The sequence below is a fragment of the Lepisma saccharinum genome, chromosome 13 (assembly GCF_977018435.1).
Source record: "Lepisma saccharinum chromosome 13, izLepSacc3.1, whole genome shotgun sequence".
NCBI classification, from domain to species: domain Eukaryota; kingdom Metazoa; phylum Arthropoda; class Insecta; order Zygentoma; family Lepismatidae; genus Lepisma; species Lepisma saccharinum.
In genome coordinates this window covers 68,566,446-68,581,740 of record NC_139241.1, presented here as the reverse complement: position 1 = coordinate 68,581,740, position 15,295 = coordinate 68,566,446, and the positions used below count along the sequence as shown (strand labels likewise).

Sequence of the window (15,295 nt, the reverse complement as noted above, 5' to 3'; positions counted from 1 at the left end):
ATAAAATAGAAAATGAGTGCCGTGACATAGCATCTAACATCTTATTAAAATCAAAACCCATGTTGCCTTTAACAGAGAAACAGATTGAAGATTTCAACAATGCAGAAAAATGCCCCCTATGTGATTGTGAATTTTCAGATACAAATATCAAGGTGCATCACCATTCTCATACAGATGGTCGATATAAACAGGCCCTGTGTAATAGCTGTAATATTAAGATCAAGAGACCAAGATTTGTCCCCATATTTTGCCATGGAGCATCCAATTATGATTTCCATCATCTGATCAGATATGAGGGGTTTGAGAAGGAGAATTTAAATATTTTAGCTGAAAATGATGAGAAATATATATCTATTAGCAAAATAATTAAAGTTAATGGAACTCCTATTCACATAAGATTTCTTGATTCTTACAGATTTTTACCTGCTAGCCTGGATACACTGGCCACTCAATTACCTGATGGTGAATTCAAAATCACACGTGCAGTGTTTCCAAATCAGGACCTGAAATTAATTAGGCGGAAGGGTGTATATCCATATGATTATGTCACAGATTTTTCTAAATTTGATGAGTGCTCCCTGCCACCACAAGAAGAGTTTTACAGCAAAATCAGAGGATCTGGAATCACTGATGAGGATTATCACCATGCCCAATTGGTGTGGAACAATTTAAAATGCCGGACATTTCGTGATTATCACATGGCATATTTGAAACTTGATGTGACCATCTTAACAGATATAATGCAGGCATTCAGAAAATTTTGTATGCAAAATTATGGACTGGACCCAATATATTTCTACAGTGCCCCGGGCCTAGCATGGGCTGCAATGTTTTTAAACACCAAAAAGCAATTGGATCTGATCCAAGATCAAGATATGTATCTGTTTGTGGAGCAGGGTATAAGAGGAGGCATGGTGCAATGTTCTCAGAGATATGCCAGAGCAAATAACAAATATATGCCTGATTATAATCCAGCACTGCCATCAAATTATATAGTGTATGTGGATGCCAACAGCCTCTATGGTCATGCCATGATGCAAAAACTGCCATATGCAGGGCTTGAATGGGTTGAAGATTTCAATATTGAGGATCTTCAGAACTATGATGACAGAGAACATGGCCTCTTCTTAGAGGTTGATCTGATAATTCCAGATCATTTACACAACAAACTTTCTGAGCTGCCCCCAATTCCCGAGGTTCAGTGCTCACCTGGCTCTAAACAGAAGAAGCTCATGATGACACTGGAGTCAAAACAGGGCTATGTCATATATTACAAGAACCTCCAGTTCCTGATGAAACATGGTGTCCAAGTGACCAAACTTGGAAAAGTTTTGAGGTTTAGGCACTCAGAATGGTTGAAACCATACATTAATACAAACACGGAGCTTCGAACATCTGCAAAGAGCGAATTTGATAAGGGCTTGTTTAAATTGATGGTAAATTCTGTATATGGCAAAACAATTGAAAATGTCAGAAAACATACCGATGTTAAAATAATTACTGACCCCAGCCTGAGCAAAAAATTGGTTGCAAAGCCCAACTTCAATTACAGAAGAATTTATGATGAAGATATGGCACTTTTCAACATGAAAAAAACAAGAATTAAGTTTGATAAACCTATTTATGTAGGGGCTGCAATATTGGAATTGTCCAAATTACATATGTTAATGTTGTATTATGATGTGCTGAAGCCTTTTTATGGTGATAGAGTAAAATTGATGTACATGGACACGGATAGTTTTGTTCTTGATATTCAAACAGAAGATGTTTATCAAGATATGACTCAGCCTGAATTGTTTCAATACTTTGATACCAGTGAACATAAGGAGATTCAACAACACCACAACAAAAAAGTGCCCGGCAAGTTAAAAGATGAGACACTTGGTGATGTTATTGTGGAATTTGCTGGGTTAAGTGCCAAGGTGTATAGTTTTAAAACATGTAATGCTGTTGTCAAAAAAGCCAAGGGTATTGGCAAAGTAGCTGTGGAAAAAGAGCTCCAATTTGAAGATTATAAAAATTGCATCAAATCCCAGAGTTTAATCAGAACATCAGAATCCAGAATTCAGAGTGAAGATCACTTATTGACTTCAAATGTTGTAAAAAAAGTGGCTCTGGACCCATATGATGATAAGAGACGCATTTTATCATGTGGCATACATACTTTACCATGGGGTCATTGTGATTTGAAAAGTGGGAATCAATGCCCAATTCCAGAGCATGATTTGAAATAAATAAACATGCCTATGAACTTATTTGGGTTCAAAAAACGGACTGTTATGGATCTGCCAGCACCACAACCCTCTTCTGATATGCTGTCTAAACTAAGTGGCTTGTTAATTATTCATCTGAACAGCATATTTACAGATGTTGATGATGAAACAGGCAAAATATTGTACATATTTAACAATAATTTAAATCATTACCAATTACCTGTAGGTGGGCAATTGCAATTTATTACAACTCCTGAGGGTGATGTTAAAATTTCAGTAGGGAGAAATATTTATAGAATTAAGCACTCAAACATGGTTTCTGGCACTGTTTATACTGTTTCTGCTGGTGACTGCTTATATATTGAGGTCCCTGGATCTTATGACAAGCTTATACCCTTTTTTATAGAATTAAGAATCAGGTATTTAATAATAAATAACTACTAAACAAAATGCCTAATGATATTTTTGGCCATACAAGACATGAAGATCACAGTGACGAGATTCTGATGCTTGATGTCAGAGTCAAGAAATTAAGAAGTGATTTACAAGCTTTACAAACAACACTCAATGCCAGTCTTCAATTAGAAATTACAAATTTGCAATCACAATGCATGGACCCTCTTCTTAAAATTGATTCTGAACTCAAGTTGCTGCTTCAGAAATATACTGACCTGGCTACATTGGATAATTTTCAAAGTTTAGAAGAAGCTGTAGCAGCTCTTCAAGCCAAATTTAAGACCCAGGCCACCAACTCTGAGCAATTGAAACAACAATTGGAACAGCAGATAAATAATGTCCAGACACAACTCCAAACAATTGTCAAAAGCATAAAATCACAAGAAGATTTTGATCTAGTGATTTCCACTCTAAAAGAACAGATTCAGTCACTCCAAATACCTAATCTGGACCCTCTGAACAATGCCATAGCCGAGGTTAAAGAAAAAATTGAGACACTTGAAAATTTTATGAACAATTTGCCATCTTCTGATGCTTTGAATGCAATAACTCGGAGTGTAGCAAATATTAAGCTGCAACTTGAAACATATGAAGATTTTGGAAAAATTCAAAGTTCCATAACCCATCTTGAAGGTACAATAGCAGCAGTGCAAAGTGATTTGGCAAATGTACTTGAATCCCGATTGCCTGGGATTGTAGATACCCTTGTCAGTGTCCAGCAACAAATCACAAAGCTTGAAAACCTCAACACTGAATCTGAACTGTCTCATTTTCATCACTTGATAGATGATATCCAAACAAAACTTGAAATTTTACAACAATCCACACCCTCTCAGGCAGATATAGCCCTGCTCCAAAATGCTATGCAAAATGTGGCTGATGCTTCTGAATTAAACAATGTGAAATTGGCACTTGAATTTTTACAAAATACAGTCTCAAATCTTCCTACATCACAGGAACTTAAAAATATTAAGAGAGCAGTGAATAGGATATTGAAATCAGAAGATATCAAGAATATCCAGGCAGAGATCAAACATCTCACTCAGACAGTTGCCACTCTTCCAACCAATCAACATATTAATGAATTGCATGCCCTGTTTGAGGATATCAGAAGGCAGGTCCATGATCTTACAGCTCAAAATTCAAAATTGGCAGTTGTTGAAAATTTGCAACAAATTGTAGCTAATATCAAGCAACAGCTAGGGACCATGGAATCCAATCAAGCAAATGCTCTGTCTGTTTTTGCCACCCAGCTACAAGATATTGTCCAACAATACAAAAAACTTGCTGTTGACATAAGAATCAAACCTGGGCACGATGAGATTGTTAGAACCATCAATGAGCACCTTGAATCTGTAACAAGCAGATTGCTCACAGCAGAAAAAGAAATAACAGGCATAATCGAGAATCCAAAACATTCAGTAATTCTTGAATTGTACAGCATCCCCAACAAAGAATATGATTCTCCATTTACACCAGGTGGCAAAATATATATGCTGTCCCCTGCACAATTTTATTACCAATTTTTTGTTGGGGGCACATTGAGACCTATCAAGATCAAATATTGGCTTCAGCCACAGGCACACCACTACCCTACCTTATCAATAACAAATGCTGATAACAAAGTGAAAATCACCAGTGTAGAATTGGAGGATTTTACAGACCCCAATACATTGGAAACAGCCTATACTGAAGATGATGGCACTCTGGAATTTAAAATACATATAGGGGACAAATTATATTTAGAAAATCCTGCAGTCTCAGCTGCTGAACACCCCATAGTTGCAATATTCTTGTTTACATATTATGTCTAGACAAATTATTGTTGATGAATTACACAGACAGGCCAGACATAATTTTAAGAGACTCCCAGTAGTCACAAAGGGCATAGATGATTTATGGCAAAGCGACTTGATTGAAATGGCAAGTGGGCAATTGAAAAACTTAGACAAAATCAACAAGGGCTACAAGTATCTACTCACTGTAATAGATACATTTTCAAAATTTGCCTGGGCTGTGCCACTCAAATCCAAGACTGGGGCATGTGTTACAGAAGCCATCAGGACAATCATCAATCAGAGTGGAAGATCCCCGCGCTATTTGCAAACAGATAATGGCAAAGAATTTTATAATTCAGTGTTTCAACAATTTATTAAAAGCCAGGCAATAAAACATTATTCGAGTTACAGTGATCTCAAGGCCTCAATTGTAGAGAGATTCAACAGAACCTTAAAAAATCTTATGTATAAACAATTCACACTTCAAGGTAATTATAAATGGATTAATATTCTTCCAGAACTTCTACATAAATATAACAACTCGGTCCATTCCACAATCAACATGAAACCCTCTGAAGTAATAAGCTCATCTGATGAGCAAAAATTGATCAGCACTGTTTATTATCCTAGATATCAGCCAACAACAAGAAAAGCCAAATACAGGGTAGGTGATCAAGTAAGAATCAGCAAATATAAGCACTTATTCAAAAGAGGCTTTACAAGAAACTGGAGCACTGAATTATTTACAGTGGTTCAAGTTAAACCCGGGACCCTTAACACATATATAATAAAGGATCACCGAGGAGAAATTCTCAAAGGCAGGTTTTATGAACAAGAGCTCAGCAAAACTAAACAGCCTGACACATATCTCATAGAAAAAATCATCCGCAGAAAAGGCAACAAGTTACTTGTCAAATGGCTAGGACTCCCAGAACACAGCTGGATCGATGCAAACAAAATAATAATATGAACACCTGGGATGTTATAAAAAGGCTGCCAGAACCTGAACAACAGAATAAGAGAAATGGCAACTTGCTACCTGATAATATTAGGTGTCTTATTGTTGGGCCATCGGCTTGTGGCAAAACTACACTAATGGTTGATAATTTTTTATTGGCACCCAACTGGTTAGACTGGAAAAACAGGCACTTGTATATCTTCTCTAAGAGCTTGGAACAATTAAAATATCAGCAGCTGATGAGGCTATATGATGGATTGGATATTGCAACTTTTGAACCAGATGTTAAGCCACTTGATGACTGTCTCGATAATTCTGTTGTTGTGTTTGATGACATTATACTGGATAATCAAAACAAGGTTAGAAATTTCTTTACACAGGGCCGGCACAAAAACATTGATTGCTTCTACCTGGCACAGACTTTTTCTAAAATACCCAAGCAACTGATCCGAGACAATAGCAATTTTATATGTGTGTTTCATCAAGACCATACCAACCTCAAACACATACATGATGAATATGTAGGTGGGGACTTGAGCTACAATGATTTTTCCAAGTTTTGCAGCAAGTGCTGGAACCAGGACAGTTATGGGTTTGTCACAATTGATATGACAAGAACACCCAATAGTGGCAAATACAGAAATAAAATCAACAATTTTTTAGACGTAGAGACGTATATAAATAAACATGAAAAGGCCAATCATTGATGATCTTAAATTAAGAGATTATCTTGTAAAAAGATTTAAGGGATGGAAATCAGAGAACCGTGGAATTTATGAAAAACACAAACAAACAGAACAGCCTGTAATTGATGCTATTAATAATTTAGGTAAGAATATCAAAACTGTTACAGAACAAAATCAAAATTTGCTCACAGAGCTTGTACCTGTAGCTGCAAGGAACATATTAGATTATCCATTCACCCCACTTTCAAGTATTCATACACCTAGTCCTATTGCTCCTAGAAGAATTGAGGCTAGTCAGGATCCTATTGAATTGGGTCTTCTTGCTCAAAAATATTTAACCACACCTAAAGACAATAAAGATGAGGTTTTTGGCTTATATGCTGACACAGAGCTTGATGGGAGCATCATTCATAGAATTGGCAATTTCAGAGTAACATTTATGGGAGATGATATAATTGTATATTCAGAATCTCGACTTGGAGAAAAAGGTGCTTTTGTTAAGTACACCGGCACACCTGGATTGTGGGAACTCATGACTAGGAAAAGGCCTGGCAGCTATACAGATCAGGATTATGAGGATTACAAAGAAATATTAATAAAATCAGATGCTCTATACCAGAACAATGATCCCACACAAAAAAGAGTCAAGTCGAGCAGTGGGGCAAAATACAACAATTTAATCAAGCCCATATGGTCTCAGATCAAGACTGGAAGTGGAATCAAACAATACAACACTCTGCCTAAAGAATTTGTGTGGGTTGATGATGTCAGGAAACTTGTAGATAGGTTATTGGTGATAGCTGGGGAGGAAAATGCTGGGAACCACAATTTTTACAATGAAAAGGTTGGAATTATGGACATGATAAGCACCAAATTGTCTAATTTTATAGTGAATGATCCTAAGGGCATTGGATATCTCATAAAAATTATTAATACTCTACCACCTAAATTTTGGAATATTTCTGAGGGTCGGGGCCTTGTTAATGACATTATAAACAAGCTGCCATTTGAACTACATATTCCAGGCTATCAGTATTGTGGTCCAGGCACAAAATTGGACCATAGATTAAACAGAGGGGATCCTGGTGTTAATCCTTTAGATGCTGCTTGTAGAGACCATGACATAGCATACAACACACATTCTGATCTTGACAAGAGACATGTTGCAGACAAGAAATTAGAAGAGGCTGCATTTGGTAGATTTGTAAGCAAAGATGCTTCTTTGAGTGAAAAAATAGCAGCATTGGGAACCACCATAGCTATGAGCACCAAACAAAAACTGGGGTGGGGGTTGTGAATATATATATAATAAACCTACAATGAAGGCCAAGGGTGTTATGTATCAAATACCTTATGCAGGTCTCAAATCTCTTAAAACTATTGACAGTCTTTTAACCAAAAAGCAGCGCAAGAAAAAAAATTCTTGTATTGCCAAGGGTCATGGTATGAAATTGTTACTTAGCACCCCCCAATTAAAAAAATTACAGCAATCAAGAAAAAAATCACATGTAGGGGGATTCATATTTACCATCCCTGCCATCTTAGCTGCTCTCGGGGCTGTTGGGAGCTTGGCCGGGGGATCAGCCGCCATAGCAAAAACAGTAATAGATGCCAAGAAAAATAGGGCAGAATTAGATGAGCAGAAGCGCCATAACCTGGCAATGGAGAAAAAAGGCAAAGGTGTTAAGAGAGCCATGAATAAGTTTAAAAAAAACAAGAGCCGCTTACGAACCAAGATATTGAAGCTTTAATCAAGCCACTGGGCATCAAACATTTTAGAGGTGTGTACATGTCTGATTCTTTACCAGAACAACCACTCAACAAAGAGTGTGGCATTGTTAATTTGGATGAGTACAAAAATCAGGGCACTCACTGGATCTGTTATCTTAAATATTTAAACGATAAGGCATTTGTGTTTGATTCATTTGGAGGTGTTCCACCTGAAAATTTAAAAAAATATCTAAATTCAGCTAATCTTTATTACAATAATGCCCGTGTTCAAAACTTCAAAGATGTTAATTGCGGACATTTGTGTTTATCAGTTCTTAGATATATGTCTCAAATAAATAAACCATCAATTGAAGATTTTCAAAAAGCCTTGTGGTATCTGAAACATCATGGGGGTATTCCATCTCACCAGCCAAAATTCAATATTGAAACTCAAATTACATGACGACATAGTGTATCCCAAAACAATAGCTCTCAGGGCATTTTATGGCATGTACCTAATCCCTAATATTACACACCACAACAACACAATTGCAGTAGGGGATGAAAAAATTGTCATCACTCCAGGGCAATATAATCTATCCACTTTAAATGCTCAATTACCCAGAGGTATAGTGTTAAGTCAAAATTCTGTCACTCACAGAGTAGAAATTGTATTTGCTACAGAAACAGTGGATCTGGGTACTATAGGAGAGCTGTTGGGATTTGAGAACAACACAAAACTTGAACCGGCCATTAAACACACTGCTATGAATATACCTAAATTCTTAGCCATAGAAACTCTGAATATTCACTGTAATGTGGCAGAGGGTATGATCACCAAATCAAATGGCATAGGCTCTCACAAACAAACAGGCATCATTGCAACATTCAAACCTAATTCTGAATTCATGGAGCCCATCATCTATAATCCATCACCAACATTATATTTTCCTGTGTGTCATAACAGAATAGATTACATTGAATTGATGGTCACTAATGAAAAAGAAGAATTAGTTGATTTTGCTGGAGCCACAACAACTGCTATCATAGAGATTAATATTTAAATAAAAATACATACAATGGAAAATATTGAGAGTTATGAGCTGCAATCATTCCCTCCAAACAGGAGGACATTTGCAAATTTAAATCAACCCAACACAGAAATTGAGGTTGATCTTGATGTAGGGGATGGATTTATACACCCCCACAGAGCAGATCTATACATCAAATTTGATGTTGTAAAGCTCGATGGAACAGATTATCCGGCAAATTCAAATATAAGACTTGTAGACAATTTTGTGCCACATCTGTTCTCTGAAATTGAGATCAGAAAGCATGGTGTTGTTATAAACAGAGTAGATTATCCCGGCATTACCTCCACAGCTTTGGCCACACTAAAATTATCCAAAACCGAGGCTTCATACTACAAAATAGGCGGATTCGAGGCTGGTGATAAGATATTATCTAAGAACCACACAGTGCTGTTCCCCATGCGCCTATTGCCAGGATTCTTCTCAGATTACAAAGATATTATGTGGAAGGGTGGGTTAAGAATTACATTTAGAAGAGCTGCAAATGATAACAATGCTTTGATGAGGTACAGTGCAATAAACCCCACAGGAGAAGCTCTGCCTGATACCCTACCAGATGCAGGCAAATGCATTATTCAGACTATGGAGTTAAGAATCCCTGTTGTTGAGTATGAAGCCAGCTATGGTCTTAAATACAAAGCTGATATAATAAAAAATCCACAGATCCCCCTTCAATTTTATACATATCAATGCGTACAGAAGCCCGCAACTGGTACATATTATGAGTTTGATGCTACAAATTCATTCTCCAGTATTCAATATGACATGCCTGATTTTGTGGTGGTACTGTTTCAGACTGGAAGACACAACAATCAGGAAAAAAATTCAAGTAAATTTGATAGCTGCAACATCAAGAACATATATCTTAAAAATGGCAGAAATGAGGTGTTTCCTAGAGAAAATTACAATTTAGACATGTCCAAGAATGATTTCCTCAAATTATATGAGGCTTTTTCGGCTTTCAAGAGAGTCACTACTGGCAATACTGACATGTACTACACACCAGATGAATTCAAAGCACAGAGGCCCATGTTTGTAATTAACACTTCAAAAAGAAAACAAGTTGTGGTGAATGACAGAACAAACATTAAAATTATCTGTGAATTTCATGAGGCTTTACCTGATGACACCATATGTAGTGTTATTCTCATAGGGGAAAAATCATATGTTTATGATGTAAGAAATGAGAGAGTCACGGAGCAATTCTAGAGGAGCTCTGCATATTGCATTGTTTTAATATTGGATTGAGGCTGGGGTCCAATTAAACTTAAATTGGAAGTAAATATGTGTGTGTATGTGTGTATGTGTGTGTGTCTTTGCCTAGTTTTAGGTGTGGCCAAAAAAATATCAAGAGGGGCATATTTTTGACAAGTTTATGGACAACAATCTCACAGAAGTGCCTTTTTGTAAGTATAGGCACATCAATCTGAGGGGCTCTTCCTTTCTCATGGAATCCATGAGGGCTTTTTTACAAAAATCTTGGATTAGAGGGGGTTCCACACTAGAGCAAAAAGCTCATATGGACATGTTGAGCTAGTTTTAAGTGTAGACAATTCTGCTTGGGGGGAGCTCTTCCTTTCTTGAGTTTATAATAGCACAAGTCCCACTACTCAGAACACTTCAAACCCTAAACTACCGTACATCACTTTGCAATGTGGGAGGGGGGCTCATTCAAATCCCATTGTAAGTGTTGTGTTTTATTATGTTTTTCTTTTATCATTCATTCATATCGTCGGGTCACCAATCAACACCCATGCTATGGAACTCAAAGGAAATGTTGATCCCGAAAGGAGATAAACAGAGACTTTCATACACTGAGAATTGTGCGAAACTTGAAAATTGTTCACATATTTTCCCCTCGACACAGTGACAGTCCAGTCTGGTCCTCACCTCCCTACACGGAAAAAAAAAAACTTGCTAGTGTAACTTTACCCTCACATAAATATTTTATATGTGATAGTTTACGCGTATATTAAATATGATCTTCCACCACTACATATTCTTGCCCCCCTCTCTGATTCCTGTATCACTTTTTATAATGTATTTTTATTGCAACCCAACACAGTGATCTATCTACGCGTGGCTGCTAAATGCTAGTAAGCTAAGCATTCCAGAAAAAAAATATATGTTGACTACTGTCAACACTGCATACGCTGTCAAAATCTTGGGTACCCTCGCCGCTTAGAACCGGGAAAAAAGTGGGAGAGAGAGTAAGCGCGGGCAGACCCAAACACGTGGTCGGGGCTGATATGAGCCAGTGGGGCAACCTTCCGAATTTCTAGGGTACCAAGCAGAAGAAACAGCGTCTTTCTGCGGAAATCGGCAACGCGGATCGGGTGGGTGCCGAAGTCACAATCGGGATCATTCGGGACTGCCTTCAGGAAGGCAGCAGCGTGTTCGTGCGGAAATCGGAATTTCTTGCTGTGGAACTGCTTTCGGAGCGATTACTGTTGAATTTTCATGTTCTGGGAAGACGAAAAAATGTTCATTTTTTCTTACTTCGTTGTGGGTACGCAGAGCGTACCTTGCGTATCCCGAATGCACGCCGCTGCCTTATGGGACATGAACTTCAACTTCAAGTTACGGCTCATCAAATTGGAGTTTCGACTTTTCCTACTACTATGACATAGTTCAACGTGTCCTTTTTCCGTCCATGTACTTTTCTACGTCATCGGATGTTTGATATTCCCGGGAGAACGAATAAAATAATGATCCCATAAGCCTAGTGCATTTCTCCTTGCCTCCTACGGCCATCCTGGCAGTGTTGCCAAACCTGATGTGCATAATAGAGCTAAATTTCACCATTAGTATAGCTAAAGAGGACTTTCAAGGAGCTAGATTAACGAAGGCTGCGTAAAGTGCCTACTAGGGTAATTTTAGTTGTCAGGGGGGTGGACGTGCTGCTATTACCGTTAGCTTTAAAGTGATGGCAATTTATTCTTAGTTTTCACCGCCTAGATTTGGCGGCATCACCCATCTCAATAATCCAATGATGTTAATATAAAATCGAAAATAAAGGGTTCCCGGATAACAAAATTGTCATCTTCATCTTAGCCACTGCGCTATATATAAAATACATGGGGAGGAAAGAAGAGGTGGGTGACGCAGCCTATAACTATACGTATATCACGTCACGTGCAAAATGTAGCCTACACTCATGGCAAAAGTTGGTATTTATGGGCCGGAGCCAGTGGTGGCATCATAGTGGGGCAGAGGGCGGGTGCCACAGTTCACAGTCAAACGAGTGCACGAAAGAGCCAGATCTAGCTCCAAAATAGCGAAGTTGGCAACAATGATCAGCAGCTGCCCCAGCGAGAAAGACCTAGGGGAAATTGTCCCTCTTCGCCTTCAGGTGAAAATGATGTGTAGAATTAGAGATTTCCAGAGAGTCGGGAAATTGCGAATTTTGCCCGTCCCGAATATCGGGATTTAAAAAATTTCCCGTCCGTGGCCAAAAAAAAAATTATGTCCCACACATCCCTAGTATGTAAATCGATAATAAAACTGGGTTTAGTAAAGCTTTAAGATTGTGTAACAAATTATAAGTTTCCGAAAATTACAGTCTCCTGAACCTAAGAATGAATATATTAAAACACAACGGTAGGGTAGCTCAAACGGGCTAAATATAGTATGTTTATGCACAAGGATCACTAAACCTGACTTCATTTGGGACGTCTCTAGCTGCCATGGGTCGATAATACAAAAATTTAGATATTTACACTACGCTTTCTTTTTTTCTGGTTGCGGGTATGTGTAAATCCACGGCGGGAGTAGGAATCGGAAAAACTCCCAAGTTATAAAGAAAAATGTATTAAGTGCGCAAGCGCATGATATTTATTTTTATACACACTGAGGCCGTGTCCCAAAGGTGCAAGACCGTAGTTGAAGCGAGCATCCTCCGAGTATGGTCTTGGAGTGCGGTCTTCAAGTTGTGGACTGGAAGTGAAAGTCTTTCGAATTGCACTTCGACTGCAGCGCCAAATACGATCAGTAGATAAAACGAGTACTCGTTGTTTTCCCCACGTTATAAACACTTGTTTTTCACCATAGAAATGACGTTGAATTTTCAAATGTTCGTACACATACTCTTCCACACATAAGAAGCACTTTAACCGACAACTTGCTGACCCATAACGTATATTTAACAGCGGCGTATACTCTGGGTCACCTAGGTAATCGGAGATGACCCGGCTATAATTTTTTTAAAAAGTTGTTTTTTTATTTCTTCACAATATTCTTCCGAACCAATCTTTGTCACATATTTCTTTGCTTCCAGCGCGCAAATGTTTTCAACCGTTTGCCGCGGAATGTCCGTGAGGCTTTTTCTCCAGCTGGTGGAATCTGGTGACGTCAGGGTGAGATTCCACCGGCTCATTTTAAATCCCTTACGGGAGGGGAAGGAAACACTGCTTCTCAGGCGCGGTTATTCCGTGGCAAGGGTAAGCTCCTTCTGAGAGAATCCATCGGTCGCACTCTCCACCCCAGAGCCTTTGCCGTTCCCTCGGTTGGCAGTGGCGCCCCCTTCTGCCATTCTTCCCCGATGGCCTTTGTATCGCAGGAGCTGTGTTGTTTACGACAGGGAAATTTCTCGAAAAAAACAAACAACAGAATTCTGGGTTCACAAATTGCGTACTGAAAAAGAAAGTAGAGAAAATACATCTGAAAATGCGCGAGAAACAGGGAAATCTGAACAACATTTGCGAACCAATTCTATGTTAATTCTCATTTTACATTTACTTCTGTCTTACTGATCTCTGCTATTTCAACAGATATTGTAAAAGGAAAAAAAACTTTATTATTGAAAATGAAGGTAATTAAATAAATTAAAATTTGAACTAGAAATTCAAGAAATTACACCGACCTCCGTTGCGGAGTGTTAGCACAGCTCCCCACGACGCCAGAGCTACAGGGTTCGAATACCGGCCTGGGTGTTCTTGGTAAATGTCCCTTCATCAATGTCATATCATCACTCGTAGTGATTAACCAAAAGTGGCAGAAAAGCGACGTCAAATAACAATTTAATCAATCGATTAATGAAGTAATTAAACTATATGCTTACTTTTTTTCATTTTTGTATTTTAAAATGCGTGATTACTTTCTTTGTAGCCTTCAAAACCAGTACTTCTTTCACAGAAATGAATATTTTTTAAAAGGGAAAGCTATCAGAAATAAATTATATATATATACGTACACATAAATTAGTTAATTTAAGTTGTTTTTCCCCCGCTTTAGATTAATAATGATCATAAAGATAAAAAATGTATGAATAAAATATATAAACAAAAAAAGCAATGATTCCAACTTATAAAACCTTGCGCATCGCAGGGAATTTAAAGCTGGGAAAGGGAATTTTTCAGCATCCATAGGGAATTTAATTCTGAAGCAAGAAGTAAGGAACCACAATAGAAGATTGGCGCAGGGAATTGAATGCGTGTTGTAGGTGGCTTTGTGCCGTTCTTCCTATTAGCGATTCGAAAATGTAATATTTGTTTAGCTGTTAGTGGTTTAGTATTCGTGCTAGTGCTGTGTTTACTGAAGTTAAAAGCAATGGATATAATACAATATTTGCGTGTGAAAATATTTGGAACGGGATCTTTTCCGGAGAAATTGGAAATAGTTAATGTAGGTAGGCCAGTAACCTTGTTGTACACAGGTCTTGAACTTAAACTTCCATGTATACAAACAAAAATCGGGAATGCACGAGTAACTGGACACTGGGGTAACTTGAATTTTAGACTTTAATTAATATTGAGGGTTTTTATTTCACTACCGCATTCCTTTCATATTCTTTGTTACAGGTTTTTTCTTATAGATTTATTATATTTTCTTGTTTTATTATTTGAAATTCTAAACGTAGATTAACTGCAAGTGCAATCACAACAATTATTCGACAGTGGTCGCAACAATAAGGTAACATTTTTATCACATATATTCATAAATCCTGTATGGATGTTGAGGTAAATTTGCAGGGAGACTTCAGGAGTGGGTGGATGAATCAAGTGTCGGAGATTACCCACTAGTTAAAACCAGGATACGCCACTGATATTTAACCTGTGTTGCTGACTTTCTACCTTCGCGATTTTAAACAAACGAACAACGAGTGTGGAAATCACGTGACCGGGAACGGTGCTCTAGGTGACATCTGCTGCCGATTCGGACGCGGCCCGAGTCAGCTTCCATCTGCACTTGCGTACTCCTGTACTTGGCGCTTTCGAACTGTACTAGGTGACGTCACTTCCGCCAAAACCATGCTTCAAGTACGTACTTCGTACCTTTCGGACAGAGCCTGTCACCATGCCCTATCTGATAACTTAATATCAACGTATGTTTTCATTGTATTAAGCAGACATTTTCCCCTTGTATTTTCGTACCCAATTTTTTTTTGTAACAACAATTTTGAAAT

At 38.0% G+C, this 15,295-nt stretch overlaps 1 protein-coding gene across 2 annotated transcripts in view; it reads left to right on the top strand.

The window, feature by feature from the left end:
* Positions 1-15,295, top strand: part of LOC145997401 (calcium uptake protein 1 homolog, mitochondrial-like) — a 236,586-nt gene that overhangs the window by 176,056 nt on the left and 45,235 nt on the right. The gene's annotated exons all lie outside the window — the stretch shown is intronic.